The following is a 13,903-nucleotide window of genomic DNA, read 5'->3' as shown; positions in this document are numbered from 1 at the left end:
TTGGTTGATTAACTCATATTTACTATATTCAGAAATCAAGATTAAGAAGATTTTTAACTTAAATTTGGGGAGAGTAAGAAATTCCTGAAGGTCAGAGGATAACTTGCATGAGTCAGCTCTCTTCTACTAAGTCCCAGGGATAAGGCTCAGGTTATCAGTGCAAAGCTTTATCCTCTATGACATCTTTACAGTCCAAGACCACAATGTTTTAAAATATTGAGTCAGAAGCTAAGGAGATGGTTCCATGGCTAAAACGAATGCTAAGTAAACATGAGAAACTGAGTTTGACTGTCCAGAACCTATATACAAAGTAAGATATGGTAGCATGTGCCTATAACCCCAGTACTGAGAGTGAAGTAGGGCTTGGGGATGGGAAAGAGGCAGATCCCAGGGCCTGCTAGGCTCGACAAAGACATCTCAAAAACTGAAGGTCTGGAAAGATGACTCCACGGTTAGGAGACCCCACACTGGGCATCTCACAACTGCCTGTAATTCCAGCTCCAGGGTATCTAATACCCTCTTCTGACCTCTGAGGGTACCTACATTTATCTCTGCACAAACACACAACATAAAAATAAGAAAGTATGAAGGTCCACTAAAATACAAACAACTAAGGAAACTGGAGAAGCAGGAAATCAGGAAGCAGAGGCAAGCAGATCTTCTACAGAGCATCCAGGGCTACACAGAGAAACCTGTCTTGAAAAATAAAAATAAATAAATAAAAATAAAGGAAGAAAGGAAAAAAAACACCTAGCCTCTCACAGGTTGTTGGAAAAGGATTAAATGGATATTCTTTAAACTCAGTAGTCAGGTGGGTCTTTGTTCATCAGATTGCAGTGGTGGGATAGAGTCCAAGGCTCCCATAGGGAGGAAAACACTCTGCCAGAGTTGTATTGCCAGCACAAATGGTCAATTTCTTCTTTTCTATTCTTAGTGTATAAGTATGTGGGTATGCATGCATCAAAAGATAGATTAACAGTCCTGTCCTCTCCTTCCACCTTGTGGTTGTTTTTTTGTTTTTGTTTTTTTTTTTTTTAACAGTTTTCATTTATTGGGGAGTAGAAGTGTTATGCCTGCTAAGACATTTCATGAGCCCCAACCATGTTTTTGAGGCAGGGCATCTTTTATTTGAGCCACACTATGAACTCAAGTGGTCAGTTTCTTAAAGAATAATTCTAACTCAGAATCTGAAACCGACAATTTTTCAAATAGTTCCATCAAATCATTTTACTCCAGTTTCTGTTCTAAATGGATCTTTTATCCACCTGTGAGGTCATGTACAGGTCATTTGGGAAATGAAAGTTCACTGATATAAGGAGATATTTGAAATGCAGACAATGCTTCATTTTATAATTAACAAAATCACTTCACTTGTACTATCCTCTAATCTCATAAGCAAAGTACATTATCCTCAGGACTAAGGATGTGTGCCTTAGTGGTACATTTATTTGCCTAGCATACATGAGACCTGGAGTTTTCCCTGTAGAACACACACACTCATACATCATGCATTTAAATACCGGATACTGTGTCATTGGTAGGAGACACAAAAATCCCAATTTTTGTTTGAAAACTTATTATTTTATGGTTGAGTGGTGGTGGCATATGCCCTTAATCCAGGAGGTAGAGAGGCAAATCTGAGTTCAAGGCCAACCCGGAAGCAAGTTCCAGGGCAGCCAGGGCTACACAGAGAAACTCTGAATTGAAAAACAAGAACAATATAAAATTTCATTATATTTTATGTATGTGGGTGATTTGCCTACATGTATGTTTTTGTACCATATGCATGCCTTCAGAGACCAGAAGATGTCCAGAACCAGAGTTACAGATGGCTATGAACAACCATGTGGATGCTAAGAACCAAACCCGAGTCTTTGGGTAGAGGGAGAGCCAGTGCTTTAACAACTGAGCAATCTCTGAGATTTTTCTTTTCTTTTCTTTTTTTTTTTTTTTTTGGTTTTTTGGATTTGTTTTTTGTTTTTTGTTTTTTGTTTTTTTTTTTTGAGACAGGGTTTCTCTGTGTAGCCCTGGCTGTCCTGGAACTCACTCTGTAGACCAGGTTGTCCTTGAACTCAGAAATCCGCCTGCCTCTGCCTCCCAGATTGCTGGGACCACAGGTGTGTGCCACCACTGCCTGGCAAATATTCCTATTATATTATCAAAATATAAAACCCTGAGAATTTCTATAGTATGCTATCAATACTCAAGTTATTTTCAGTACCTGGTTCATTCTGTTCATATTGGAGCCTGAGACATATAGCAAGATTGTGTTTCAAAACAATAAAAATAATAAATGCAAAGGATTAACGGTTTTTTAAAGCCCTGGTTGGTCTGGGGAATCTCACTCTGAATCTCACTCTGCAGACCAGGTTTACCTCAAACTCAGAGATCTCCCTGTCTCTACCTCCTAAGTCTGGGATTAAAGACCTGTGCCACCATGCCCAGGCATTAACCTCCGTGCTGTGAAAATAACTAGTTTTTCCACAGCCTTGATCTGTATTAAGTAGTTGGCTGTTTACTCATAAGTCAAAAAAAAAAAAAAAGTTTTCTGATTACAAGTAGTTTTAACCTAAGGAACCATTAAAAGGGTTTTGCAGGAACTGCTAAAAGTTTATACAGATTACACTTTAACATTCACAGGTCAGAGTAAGCAATAATCCCAAGGCTACAATCACCATCAAATGCTAATAACCCTCAAAAACCTCCTTTTCTTCTACAGTCTAAAGTCATATAACAGAAGTCACAGACTCAATAAGCATTTGTTGTATACCTTTTCATGAACTACATACATACAGGGTGATGCACCAGGAAAGGCAAGTGCCTTTCTTCCTAAAGCTTAGGTGGGAAGCTCAACATCAAGTTATGAGGCCTGAGGTCCAGAAATGCCCTGCAAAGAGAGGCTCCTAAATGGAGTAAATGAACTTGAAACACACTTCAGAGAGCAAGAAAATATCAAGGCAGCCAGGCAGTGGTGGCACACGCCTTTAATCCCAGCACTTGGGAGGCAGAGGCAGGCAGATTTCTGAGTTCAAGGCCGGCCTGGTCTACAGAGTGAGCTCCAGGACAGCCAGGGCAACACAGAGAAACCCTGTCTGGAAAACACACACACACACACAAAAAAAAAAATCAAGGTCTGTAAAGCAGAATGTGAGGAGGAAGTAGCCACCATCCCAGCATGCACAAATCAAAATCATATCTGCTCCAACAAGCACCCACGACAGAACCTAAACTTAGTGCCCCGGCCTATGCAACCCAAGACTCATTCTTATCACCAGCTGAAAGCCCAACCAGCCTCCTCCCTCCCTGATGTGAGTATGCTCCGCATCTTGTCAATCTACTCAAATCTTCAAAAACCTGTTAGAGCTCAATAGATGAAACCGCACAATTTTTTCCAAGGCTCTAATCTTTCTGAATCTACTTCTCCCTACGGAAATTTCTGGCCTCGGATAATAATTATTGAGTATTTATTATGTGCCAGACACTGCTCTGGTACTGAAGACAAATGGGTAACAGTCCAATTGCTGTTTGTTGTATGAAAAACACCCCAGCTCCTCTCCTCTGTCCCAGACCTCAATATTATTTCAGAAACTTCACTGAGCTCTAGAACTGGTTAGGTATCTGTGAGATCTACTGACCTCCACTATTCCTGCCAGTCAGGATCCCACTTTATCCTCAGGATATCCCCCTCCCCAAAAAGGTGCTGAGTAAATATTTAAAATATTAAATTAATATAAAAGAAAGGGAATATAAACTAACAGACAAACAGACAAGTATTTATACTCCTTGTAGAGAGCATATTTTATGATCACCACAGGGCTCTTGAGTTACAAGACAATCACACAACTACTACAAGTTAGTAAGCACGTTTCATCCATCCTTACTGTTCTCAATCTAACAGTCTTACAAACTAATTTATATAATCTCTCTCCTCTTGATAAAATATATTATAAAATTTGGGACTACTAATTATTATCTTATCATGGCCTTTTTATCAACAGCAGAACAGACTCAACTAAATAATTCTTAGAACCATTTTTTATGTGATCTTAGTCTCTTTTTTTCTTTAAAGATTTATTTATTATATGTATGTGTGTACACTGTAGCTCTCTTCAGACACACCAGAAGAGGGTGTCGGATCTCATTGAGGATGGTTATGAGCTGTGTGGTTGCTGGGAACTGAACTCAGGATCTTGGGAAGAGCAGGCAGTTCTCTTAACTGCTGAGCCAGCTCTCCAACCCCTATCTTAGTCTTGGAGAGATTTTACAAATGCTTTCTCAAAATTCTGATTTATTGAGACAAATCACTGAAGGCATGGTAGCACATGCCTTTAATCCTAGCACTTGGAAGGCATAAGCAGGTGGATCTGTTTTGAGTGCAAAGTCAGCATGATCTAAGGCTATACAAAGAAACCCTGTCTTGAAAAACAAAACAAAAACAAAATAAAAAATTAGCAACATAATTAAACATCTAGAGTTCAAGGCCAGCCTGGTCTACAGAGCAAGTCCCAAGACAGAACTTCACAGACAAACCCTGTCTTGAAAACAGGACCCTCAAAATGTAAACTGGGTGGGGGGCCCCACAGGGGTGACGCATGTCCTTAAACCCAACACTTGGAAGGCAGAGGCAGGCGGACCTCTAAGTTCAAGGCTAGCTTCACCCATCTACAGAGAGTTCCAGGACAGTCAGGGATAATAGAAAAACCCTGTGGGAGGTAAGAAGGCAACTATGCACTATAAAGGAAAAAGGGTTTCTGTCATGGAAGCCAACATCAGCATCAGGGGATCAACATGGCTCCCTAAACCCAGTCCTGTACAAGGAGATAGATAAAAGAACAGTCAGCAGTCCTCTTACCCAGTGACAAACTAAGAAGTCTGCATTTCTCTCTCTCTCTCTCTTTTTTTTTTTTTTTTTGGTTTTTTTGAGACAAGGTTTCTGTGTAGCCCTGGCTGTCCTCGAACACATAAATCCGCCTGCCTCTGCCTCCCAAGTGCTGGGATTGCAGGCGTGCGCCACCATGCCCGGCTGAAGTCTGCATTTCTTAAATGAGTTATGCAACAAGATCCTGACTTTAAAAGGCATGGTCCCCATTCCTATTTCAGAACAGTTAACATGATGTATCCTCTCTTCACATACCCATCCATACAAATATCATAGGATCATTTTCCCATAACTCCTAAGCATTTGTTTTGTATGTTTTAACTTAAATGTTTTCTCCTCTTGTTCAATGATCACTAAACCAATCATTTAATTGAGCTTCTACTTCATAATTTCTACGAATATTCCTAATAACAAACAGTTCTGGGAAGAATGTAATGGAAAAACTGAGGGATGAGGAGCCTTGAGTAGGTTCAAGACTAGTCTGAGCAACATAGTGAGCTCTGTCTTTAAAACAAAACAAACACCCAAATGCAAACCTGGAATTACTCAAACAGGATCTCATGTAGCCCAGTCTGACCTGAATGACATGTAGCAAATGACCTAGAATGCCTCCTAATTTTGCCCCCACTTCCCAAGTGCTGAGATTACAAGTACACACCACCAGCACCTAAAATCAGAATTCAGAAAAAGGTTTAAGAATTAAGAAAATGCCAGCTATAGTCCCAGAATGCAGGTTCCCCCCCCAAAGAAAAAAGAAATAAGGAAAAATTAAAAAATAAGGAAATGAGCTGTAGAGCCAACTCAGATGTCAAGAGCCCTTGTTTCTCTTGCAGAGGACTTGGGTTTTATTCCCAGTTCTCAGCATTCTGAAGCCTATAGGAACCAAGCGCACATATACATGCAGGCAAAATACCCATACACATAAAATACTAAAAATAATTTAATTAAAAAAACCCAAAATTCTAAAAAGTTTTGTTCCATGTCTTATGAGACTTATACTAAAAGAAATTTTAAAATAATATGGCATAAAACTGAGCATGATGGCTCAAGCCTGAATCCTAGCACTTGAGAAGCAGGGAAAGGAGGATCATGAGGGCCAGCCTGGACTACATAAGATGGTCTTTTAAAAACTAAAGGGGTGGGGGAGGCTAAAGGGAAGTGGGGAAAGCACACCATATGGTCAAGTCCTGATAATAAAACCGAGAATATCTATTACCAATCCACTAATGCTAAAACCAAAGCCCACATAAAGAATTTAATCCAATTTGGTGACTGACATGAGCCAAATCTGTTGGGCAGGGAAAAACAATTCAATGAACAAACTAATAACTGCAGATACTTTACTTCTAAAACAAGTGTTGTGGCTCACACACTAAGCACTGGCCACACAGCCAGGTGATGGTAGGTGACTGCAGACTGCTCATGCCTTTCTCAAGGTTCCATTTAGTGCCTTTAACTTTCCAATAATACCAATGGATAATAGATTTTCTTAAATTATATTTGCATAGTGCAAGTTTGTGCATGAGTGGTGGAGGCCTTGCAGAAATGCATTTTTCCCTTTCCACAGAGGGGCTCCAGGGATCTAATCAGGCTTGGTTGGCATTGAGTACCTGAACCTCCAGCCCAGTATTTTTTTTTAAAAATTTATTTACTTTTTATTTATATGAGTACCCTGCAGCTGTCTTCAGACACACACTAGAGTGCATCGGATTCTATTACCAGTGGTTGTGAGCCACCATGTGGTAAGGACCTCTGGCAGAGCTGCTCAACCACTGAGCCATCTCTCCAGCCCACAGCCCAGTAATTTTAAACTAAGTGAAATTAATAAAGTCTCAGTATGTCTGAGCACCACTTCTTTTGATAGAGGATCTTCTCTAAGACAGCTTGTTTCTCCAGTGATCAATATAAATGCACCTGGATAATCCCAGAAATCATCCTCAATAACAGATGTGATGTTTCGACTCTTTAAAAAAGAGACAAAACCACCAAGTGCAGACTTTGGGGAAAAGGAGGGTTTAGACAAAGCTTCATATAGGTAGACTAAGTTGCCAGAGAGCTGGGATTGGAGGGCATCCTACCACATCTGGTTTATTCTGCAACCTTCTAAATCTAAGGACATTTACCCAGTCTCCCCTTCTCCTAAATCAGATATAAATAACTAAGGCTAGCCAGGCGGTGGTGGCACACGCCTGTAATCCCAGCACTCTGGGAGGCAGAGGTAGGCAGATTTCTGAGTTCGAGGCCAGCCTGGTCTACAGAGTGAGTTCCAGGACAGCCAGGAATATACAGAGAAACCCTGTCTCGAAAAAAACAAATCCAAAAAATAAAAATAAAAATAACTAAGGCTATCAAACAAAGAAAAGCCTTTTTAAAAAGCATGCTTAAGGGGCACTCTGCACTACTCCAATTAAACAAATATAGCTTTGATGTCAGCTCAGATGCTATATAAGAACTGTTTGTATCCAGAGGATGAGCTCATTCATGGAAGACACTGTCAAAGTTGCATGTTCAATCTCCTGCATAAAAAGATCCTTACTTACAAGGAACCACCAGATAAAGCACAATCCTGACACTGAGATTCTGACACAGCCTCAGAAAACCTACTTTTGACTTTCCAGGCTCTCACCTTCTAAGAAAGACAGCACACCATAGCAGCAAAATAAGTACAGGCAGCCTACACCTACAGTCTAGCCTCTCCCATGGAGATCAGGCCTTTCCCAGTTGCACTGCATTCCTGCACCAATCTGAGGAAAAGGTCAGTCTCCCTAAGTCCTATCAAGCCAAAACCTAGTTCTGCTGTCTAGAGGCTCAAAGCCTGTCTTCACATTTCCTATTCCTAGCCAAACACCCTGTGTAAAACATTTTCTTTTTGCAATATGAAATATCTTCCAGAAGAATCCAGAAGACATCTTAGCATGAAAGCTAAAAGCCTTATTGTCAAATAAAGGCCGTTTCTCGCACCACCAAAACCACTACAACTTCAGATGTAAAAAAAAAAAGCAAAACAAAACAAAAACTGTTTAGAAACTGATTAAGGCTTTCTGTGAGGACACATTTAGTCTCCACAGTGAAATGGAACTTTTCACAATGTTAGAACTGCCATTTATGCTGAGCACTGGTAGCGCACACCTTTAGTCCCAGCACTTGGGAGGCAGAGGCAGTTGGATTTCTGAGTTCAAGGCTAGTCTGGTCTACAGAGTGAGTTCCAGGACAGCCAGGGCTACACAAACCCTGACTCAAAAATAAAATAAACCACAAAAAAACAAAAAACAAAAAACAACCCTGCTAACCCGGGCTGTGGTGGCACACGCCTGTAATCCCAGCACTCTGGGAGGCAGAGGCAGGCAGATTTCTGAGTTTGAGGCCAGCCTGGTCTACAGAGTGAGTTCCAGGACAGCCACCTGTGGGGGGGGGGGGGGTACAAATCCAAAAAAACCCTGCCATTTATTTGCTCATCATGATAGAATGACTACATTACAGTAAATCTCACAGTAAATCTACTTAGCCACACACAAAAAAGGCTTGATTGCTGCTATAAGATGGAAACATAACAATACAAAGTACTACTACCAAACAACACTACAAATTACCTGAAATTTCAATATGCATGCACACGTGTCATTAATATACTTAGTTATAAATTCCACTAATTTGGGGCTGGAGAGATGGTTCAGGGGTTAAGAGCAATGGCTGATCTTCCAAAGGATCTGGGTTCTGGTCCCAGCACCCATAAGTCAGCTAATGACTATAACTCCAGTTCCAGGGAATCTAACACCTTCACATACACACACAGACAGACATTCAGGCAAAAAAAGCAATGCACTAAACAATTAATTAATCGAAGTCCCATTAAATCTCCTCTCGAAATAAAAATTCTGGCATAACCTCTTTAAAGATGAGCTGAGCATATATAGAGATGCTATTTCAGGATACCAACCCTGTGGTTTAAAAAAACCCGGAAAAAAATGTTCAAATGTATCAAAAGGTCAAAAGCCAAGCTGCAGTTCCCCTGGGGAACCCGAGGCTGCGGAGACACGGAAAGGCTAGGCCACCCTCTGAGTGCTCTGGGCAGGACGTCCCCTCCCAGCACAGTGGCATCAGGCGAACCCAGGAGCCCGGCGCGTTTTCCTCTGCACCGGCCTCCAGAGCCGGCCTTTGTTTTCAGCCCCGACAGCGGACGGCGCGGTCCTGACTGACAAAGGCGGGCATCGCCATCTTGTCGCGGCGGCCGGACGCGGCGCCCATTCATTTGCGGGTGCCTGGGGCCAGGAACGCCCGCAGCCAAGGGAGCTGGGAAGCTTGGTAGCCGTAGGCCCGCACCAGGCAGGGGTGATGGCGGAATCCGGGAGACCCGCCCCGTGTCCGCTCCCCGCGCGCCCCGCCGAGTCCCACGCCCCGCAGGAAGGCGCGGTCCGGAGGGCAGAGCTCGGCTTTTGTTCCCGCGGGGACCGGCCAGGAGAAGAAGCGCCTGCGGCGCGCCCAGCATCCCCGCCTTAGCAACCCATCCAGGCTCGAACCTATGACCCGGGCCCTAGCCCTACATCCCGTTCCCTTTCTTAAGCTCAAGACAACCTCCAGGATCCGGCATCAGGCCCTTGATCACCCGCAACAGCCTCGATCCGAGGATCAGGAGTCTGGGAACCGAATCCCGACAGGGTTTTGAACCCAAGACCGCAGGCTAGGTCCCGCATCCGGAGTCCAGCCTTGAACCCAGAACCCATCCCAGATCTGGCCTTGAACCCAGGACCTCCACCCGGGTTGGCGCATCTCGGATCCCGCCGCGGTTCCGCACCCCGGGATGCGGCCTTGAGCCTAAGACCCTGGCCCGGGCCCGCGCCCCGCCCGCACCCCGGCCTAGGCGGCTCCGCCCCATCCCTCACCCTGGGATCCCGGGACCCCCGGCCCCGCCGCCCACCCAGCAGACCCGGGGATCGCCCACCCCACCCTGAAGAGCAGGATAAAACCAGCGGCCGATGACCCCTGAGCGGAAAGAAGAGCTGCAGGGCCTGGCCCAGTCCGGGGCAGGCTCCGCTCACAGACCCCAGCCGCGCTCACCTCGCCCTCGCCCGGTCTGGCGCCCACGCCGCCGCCTGGTCGTCGCGCTCGCGGCCTGCGGGCAGGAGCCGGCGAGGCTGGTCGGGTCCGCGCGGCGGCTGTTCCAGTCCCAGCCCCGCTGCCCTCGCCGCCCGCGCCCGCCACCGCCGCCGCCGCCGTCCGCCCCTCAGACGCCTCCAGCCATCAGGATGGGCGCGGCGGCCCCTGCCCGCAGCCTCGGGAAACCCCACGTCGCGTCACCGCGCACGAGCAGCGTGCGCGTGCCGCTCTTTGCGCCCCGCCCCCCTCCTTCCCTCTGCGCGTGCGCAAGCGACTTAAAGTAACCGTGATTTTTTTTTCCCACCCTACCCCACGTACCCCGCAAGGGTCTTCCAGGGAGTCTGCCAGCCCATCGGCCTCGGTGACCTCTGGCTCTGGCCTGCTGGTGTCCGCTCCTGTACCATGTGCCCCAAGCTAGAGCAGGGTGTATCCTGCCTGAATGACCAGCCCGGGAAGGCCGAAAGGCATGCGTGAGGGAGCGGCCTAGCAGGGCATAGATGGCGGGGGTGGGGGTGGGGGAAAGGGCAGAAATAGCCAAGTGGGACAGGAAGGTTGTCAATATTAACCACCAAAATCTTTAAGACATGCCATTCGGTCTGGTCCGTCTTGTCTATTTGTCCAGCCACCTTCGACTAATATGACTCCTGCCACACTGACTTTTTCACTCCCATTCTGCTCTTTCCAAAGCCAGCTTAGGACCTCTCTTATTTCCTCTTGGCCTGCATTACCCTCTCTTAAACAAGAGCCACAGCTCGCGGGGGCGGGGCGGTGGAGCTGGCCACCACCTTGGCTTCTGAGACTTGGCACCTTTCCATGCTTGCTTGCTACAGAGGAGGCTTTCCTTCATACTTGATACCTTCCATTCTAGTTAGCTTCTGTGCACCTTGCAGCCATTCCTGGAAGCCCATTGCTTCTTGGAAACAGCCTTTGGGTTGTCTGTACACTTTTCCCTCCCTGTCCTCGATGCTTCCTGCCAGGCCATAGAAATGTCCCTATCATTGTTCAGTCCTGACAGTTTACTCATATACTTTCCCTTTGCCAGCCATGATCTGACGCCTTATTTCAAGATCTGCTTCTGCTAGTGCATGGTAGAAGTGAGGATCCAGGTGGTGGGTATTCATTGCTACTGAAGTGTCATTGCTGAGCAGTTTGAAGAAAAACACACATATACATGAAAATACGTATATGTACGTGCAAAAAACGGTCATGTGGGCATTTGTATCTTTCTTGAGCACTCTAAGTGTATGGTCTCTCCAAAATACTGCAGGGTTCCTTCATATTCTCCTCTTTGCATGTTGAGTGACCTGCTTTAAGAGTAAGAAAACTGGTTCCAGTTATCTCAAATAGAACCACCATTGCTATCATTATCATTCGACCATAGGGCCTCTGACCCCTGGGACTCTTATGTGCTTCACTCTATGTCCTGACTCACTGTCATTGGTGACTGTTTTTTACCTGAAGCCTTTGACAGCTCCATCATCCCATTCTCTCCCAGTAAGAGTCCAGGGTCCTTTCTTCTCACCGTCCTCTCCACTGTCCCTTGTGACTCCAACTTCCCAGAAGGGTCTATTCCATAAGCTTGTGAAGGCCAGACCTTTGATGCTATCACTTCTGCACAGATGCTCCCAACCTCTTGGTAGCCCAGTCCCGAGAGAATATCCATTGCCAGCTTCGTTCCTCAAGGGTAGCCTATTCCCAATGGCCTTGCCCTGCTCATTTCCTACTTAATAATGTGACTCTGTGACTTCCTCACCCACCGTACAAACCCCACCTCCAGAGGACCCCAAAGAATGGTTTGAAAGGAAAGTATCTAAGTGGTGTTCTGAGCTCCAAATGAGAGGGCCAAGACCCAGCAACCAGAGCAATACCTGGGAAGAGAGTGGGAGGGATAAGATGTCTGTTAGTCCTTGCTGGTCCAAAAGAGGGTGGAGCTAGAAGAGCGTGAACAGCTGGGTAACCAGGAGACATCTGGGCCCCAGGCTCCTGCTGGTTCCACAGAGAAGGGTGGGGGCTTGGAATACATTCCTGTATCTGAGTATTGTCAGGTGGTCTCAGGTCCTAAGGTAGTTATCGAACTCCAGCAGGATGTGGAGTGGATGCCCACCCTTCAGGACCTCTCTGGTGAAGGACTTAAAGCAGAAATGAACGGAAGGGAGGAAGAGGTCCTATAGACAGGAGACAGACAGAGGCAGTTAGCCTGAAGTATACAAGGAAAGTTATCTCTCTGGAGCCCTCCATGTTGCTGTACCCCTCAGCCACTCCTAGGTCTCATAAGTGAAGATGGGGGCAGGGAGGGAGCAGACTGGGCCCCATAGAGGCTAGGCACTGGGACTCCCCTGTTCCATAAGCTGCCTCCCTGCTCCCAGTTATTGCCAGCTCATGAGCACGTTCCCTTACGAAGACAATGAGGCTAACACGGTTGATATGGTTGGTTGGACTGTTGGTTTAGAGACAGAGTCTTGCTATGCAGCCCAGGCTAACCTAGAGTTTTGGATCCTCCTGCTTCAGCCTCCTCAGACTTTGAGATTTAGCCTCTGTACTTTCATATATCTGTGATCTATGACTGTTCAGGGTGGGGCAGAACCTTCCCTGGAACTTGCCCCACAGTGCTTGCTGAGGTAATCGGTTTTTTGTGTGTGTTTATGGACTGGGCGTCAGGGGCAAAGTTGAGGGGAAGGAAGGAAGAAGAGGAGGGGCTGACCCCTGATTCTCAGATCCCTAGCTGAAGCTTTAGGTTGCCACGTGGCCTCACCCCAGTCTGATATGTGCACTCCCCAGGCATTGGGGACCTCTGGCCCTGGACCTTGGTCAGTCCAGCCTGCTCTAACTAGAAGCCTGCCCTGAAGATGATAAAAAGCTAGCCTTTCCTTTGTATCCCAAAGTCTCTGAAGCTCCTTCACCTACCCCCGTAGCCTAGGCCTCTTGTGATTTTTGGCTCCTACATGGCCGCCCAGCCCCCTCCACAGACAAAAACTGAAGGGATCCCTGCCTCTAGCCCAGGACTCAGGCCTCTCCTGATTTTTCAGGCACACTCCCTTCTCAGGAAATATCTCAGAAATCAGCTGGCAAATCCATAGCCACACCCAGTCAGATGTGACCAGCCCAGGGCCCATCTGCAGTGGATGCAGGGCTGAACAGGGCTCCAGGGTGGAGGCACTCACTGCCCAGGGGCTGGCTCAGTGCCCAGCCTTCTCTAAAAACCCAGGGAGCATGGATGTATAATTCAAGTGCCCCTCCCCCATCTGCTCTTTAGCAGGAAATGGCCTAACAGGAAAGTAGGTCTTCTTAAATCTGAATTATTCAAACAATCTAGGCATGTGACAGGGAACCAGAGCAAGGCAGTGCCCTGGTGCCTTGCTCCAGCCAGACTTTGAAGAAGCTTGAAACACCAAGGAACACTTCTAGATTTCCAAATCTGGTAAAAAGGGCAGGGTAGGGACAAGTAAAGTCCCTTTGTCCTGGCCTGGATTCAGGCCCTGTGGCCATCCATTCCTGTCCTGCTGAGCACCATCTAGTTTCTCCACCACACAACTTTAGCTACCCCATCGTCACTTCCAGTAAGTGAGACTGCAGCCTGCCCCTGCCTCCACAGCCCAGAGCCCCAAGAAGAGGAAGGAAAGAGAAGAGGGACATGTGACGGTGCCCAGGGACTCAGAATGTAGGTGACAAAAAGTCACAAAAGTGCTAATTAGTTCCCATGGGCTTCCAAATGCGGTGGGGCTTGATGAAAGAACGGGGTCATGGCTCTTGAGGAGACCCTCATCCCTCCTTCACCCCCTTAGCATACTTGTCCTTGCCATCTCTGCTAAGATAACCTGGACCCATGCAGAGCTAACCTCCTGTCACACATCTATCCCCAAGGAGGAGACATGTCAGGAGGAGGGTGGTAGTCTTTATAGACTGGCCAGGATCCTTAAAGGACCCCCAGTT

At 46.4% G+C, this 13,903-nt stretch overlaps 1 protein-coding gene across 4 annotated transcripts in view; it reads right to left on the bottom strand.

Annotated features, from left to right (window-relative positions):
- The window catches only part of Gnb1 (G protein subunit beta 1), a 268,388-nt gene that overhangs the window by 56,621 nt on the left and 197,864 nt on the right, over positions 1 to 13,903 (bottom strand). For 3 of the 4 annotated variants that reach the window (XM_052178356.1, XM_052178355.1, XM_052178354.1), the window contains exon 1: positions 9,935 to 10,156. The exons of the other annotated variant lie outside the window; for it this stretch is intronic. The gene's annotated coding sequence lies outside the window, so the exon portion shown is untranslated. Of the gene's footprint in view, positions 1 to 9,934; positions 10,157 to 13,903 lie in introns of those variants that run through there. 4 annotated transcript variants of the gene reach the window in all.

Source organism: Apodemus sylvaticus, chromosome 3, assembly GCF_947179515.1.
Source record: "Apodemus sylvaticus chromosome 3, mApoSyl1.1, whole genome shotgun sequence".
Taxonomy (NCBI): Eukaryota; Metazoa; Chordata; class Mammalia; order Rodentia; family Muridae; genus Apodemus; species Apodemus sylvaticus.
The sequence above is the reverse complement of the archived record's forward strand: the minus strand, read 5'-3'. Positions and strand labels throughout refer to the sequence as shown.